This window comes from Neopelma chrysocephalum, unplaced genomic scaffold (genome assembly GCF_003984885.1).
Source record: "Neopelma chrysocephalum unplaced genomic scaffold, ASM398488v2 Primary Assembly neopelma1_105, whole genome shotgun sequence".
Classification (NCBI taxonomy): Eukaryota; Metazoa; Chordata; class Aves; order Passeriformes; family Pipridae; genus Neopelma; species Neopelma chrysocephalum.
The window spans coordinates 1423464-1426585 of NW_020897769.1; the positions used below are offsets into that span (position 1 = coordinate 1423464).

General features: G+C 67.6%; 1 protein-coding gene across 1 annotated transcript in view; it reads right to left on the reverse strand.

The window, feature by feature from the left end:
* Nucleotides 1-1112, reverse strand: part of KLF8 (Kruppel like factor 8) — an 11332-nt gene extending 10220 nt beyond the window's left edge. The window contains exon 1 of the mRNA XM_027696192.1: nucleotides 1103-1112. The gene's annotated coding sequence lies outside the window, so the exon portion shown is untranslated. The remainder of the gene's footprint in view (nucleotides 1-1102) is intronic.
* Between the last annotated feature and the right edge of the window lie 2010 nt (nucleotides 1113-3122).

Genomic DNA, 3122 nt, shown 5'->3' on the forward strand with positions numbered 1-3122 from the left:
CCCCCCCCCCCCCAAAAAAACACACCAGGGGACTCCCCCAGACAGACACAACTGCCCCCCCGCATCTGGGTACCCCCAACACACTCCCGGAGCCCCCCCAGGGCCCCCAAACCAACCCCTCACGCACGAGGGGTCCCCACAAACAGATTCATTTGGGGGGAAGCACAAAGGGGCGCCCCTTCCTCCCGGGGAGACCCTCCCCAACCCCATTTTGGGGAGTCTCTTGCACTCCAAAGCCCCGCAGGGTTGGGGGGGGTGAGATGGGGCAGGGGCTCGTTACCCCCCTAAATGCCAACCTTGCTGCCCCCCCCCTTCATCAGTGAACTGAATTCCTCCGTCCTCAGCCTGGGCACACCCCAGACCCACCCAAGCGTGGCGAGGGGGAACTGTGGGACCCCTCCCTCCACCCCACATATCGGGGGGTGCCGTTCTCCCCCCTCCGTAATAATTAGTCCCCACCCCCCCTTTCGCCCTAAACAGCTTAAAGACGGATTTGGGGTGACCTTGGCGGGGGGGGGTGGTGTGGGAAAACGCCTTCCACCCCCCTCCCCCGCTTTGTCCCCTGCGTGTCCCCACCCCCCGGGGTCCCCCACCCGTGGGCGTGGGGGGGTCACGCCCCGCCGCCGCCACCGCCACACCCCCTCGTGGAATTTCCTCCGCGCTCCACCCTCCGCTCGGGACACGGCGCGGGGGGAGAGGAGGGAATACAAAGAGGGGGAATACAGAGGGGGGGATACGGAGGGCGGGGGGGTCAAGCCGAAAAAAGGGGGGGTGTCCCTTTAAGAGCAAAGGGCGTGGGAAGGGGAGGGCCGGGCGGGGCCGCCCGCGGGGACCTCCCGGCCGCGGGGGGGCGCCCTCCGCGGAAGCGCGCGCGGCGCGTTGGGGGGGGACACCCCACGCGCGACCCCCGCGGGGGGGGGGAAGGGAAAGGGGGACGAGGGGGAGACACAGGGGGGAGCCGGACCCTCCCCCACCCACCACCGACCCCTCCCCACCATCCCCGCGTTCACACCCCACACGCCCTCCCCCTCCCAAATCCCACCCCGAAAGACCCCACGCGCGACCCCCCCCGGACCCTCCCCCCTCCCCGGTGCCCCCTCACCGTCCCCGCCGCCTCCTCCGAGCGCATCCCCGGCCGCCGCCGCCGCCGCTGCCCCCGGGGCGGTGCCGGGTGGGGCGGGGTGGGGCCCCCACGGGCGGGGAGGGGCCGCGTAGGGCGGAGCTCCCCTCCCCCACCCTCTCCTTTTTTTTTTGGGGTGGGGTGCCCCGCCCTGGAGGTGACATCATCGGCAGCCAATGGGCGGCTCCCCGCGCATCCGGCGTTGCCATGGGAACGGACGGGGGGTTTTGGGGATGGGGGGGTGAACCCCAACTTGCTTCCCCCCCCCCCACGAAGGGCACACCCACCCCCCAAGGAGGGCGCCCCCAAAATCGGGGGGAGGGGGTGCTGTTGAGACCTGGTGAACTCGTGTCAGCGATGGGGGGGAGCAGAGACCCACCCTTTTGGGGGTCATGTGTCCCCCCACCCGTGACTGAGGGGGGGAGCATCCCACTGCACCCCCACCCCAGAGGGGCTTGGGGCACCCCCAAATCCTTGGGCTGAGCACCCCTGGGGGCCCGGGGTGGGGACAGGGCAGGATGTGGTCCCCTGGGGGGGTGGTGTCATTCCCAAAGTGTGTGTGGGGGGGGCATTGCCCGTACCCCTCCCTGCCCAATCCCTGCCTCACCCTACAGGTAACCCCCCACTCCCAAATATTTGGGTACCCCCTTGGCACCCAGCTGGGGGGCACCCGTGTGGCTTTGGGGACAGTGGGGGTCCCCTGGGTTTGTCAGGGCTGTGGCAGAGCTGGGGGAGCCTCCCCGAGGGCTGCAGCCACAGGAGGGGCTGGGGGGCCCCCGGCCCCTTCCTTGGGGTCCCGGGGAGCCCCAGGGCACAGCTCCCACCTGGGAATCCACCCCCCACCCACCCCATGCTCCCTGGACCTTCACAATTTTCCAGCCCCTTGTCCCTTGGGGACCTGACAGCTCCCAGTGCAGTGTCCCCAACCTCAGGGTGTCCCCAGTCTCTGGGTGACCCCAATCTCAAGGTGTCCCCAGTCTTAGGGTGACCCCACTCCCACAGTGACCCCATCTAGGGGTGACCCCCGTCCCACAGTGACTCCACTGTCAGAGTGCCCCCATTCTTGGGGTGACCCCACTGTCCTCCCCCTGCACTGAGTTTGCCAGGGCTCAGCTGCTGGCTGGAGCAGCCCCGGGCCGGGTTAATCACCCCCTGACCCCAAAAAATGTATCTCCCGCCCCAACCCAGGTCATCCTCAGGGGTGTTTCACACATGGCCCGGTGCCCTCCACCCACGATGTCCCTCCCCAGGGATGACTCAAGGTCACCAGGAGTGACCTTGGCCAAGGAGGAGAAGCTGCAGCTCCTCCAACCAGCACAGAGCTCAGCTGGGGAGGAGGAGGGACCCCCGTGACCAAAATGACCCTGTTTGGGCAAAAAAATGTAATCCCACCCTCCAGAAATGCGAGGGAAGGGACCCTCCCTCACCTCCACGAGGAGGGGTCACCCTTGACCAACCTCCCCGGGGAAGATTTTGGGGCCAGAACAGTTTTTTTGGGGCCAGAAAAGCTTTTTGGGGAGGGAGTTGTGTGGTGGGAGCGGGCCCTGGAGGGACCCCCCCGCTTGGGACCCCCACCCCAACAGCATCTGAAGGAGCAGCTGCAGGCTCTGCAGTGCCAGATGAGCTCCCAAAAACACAGGAGAAAGGGGGGAACGGGTCATGGGGTTCCCTGAGGATGAATTTGGGCAGGAGGGGGCACACCCCAGGTTGTGCTGGTGCTGGGGGGGCCCTGCAGCTCCAGGGGGTCCCATGCCCATGGCACTGGTGCCTCCTCCAGCAGCTCTGCCCCAGCAGGAACTGGGCAGGAAGGGCTTGGGGAGAGCCCACATTTGGGGGGACACAGAGGAAGCAGAGACAGAGGAGGGAAGGACGGGGACAGCCCCCCCAGGAAGGGGCTCTGAGGGGTCCCCTGGGCTTTGTCACTTCCCAAGGGGAAGGTCCTTCGCCTCCAGCCTGTTGGATCCAAGCAGCAGCAGCTGATCCCAGGTCCAGGGGATGGACA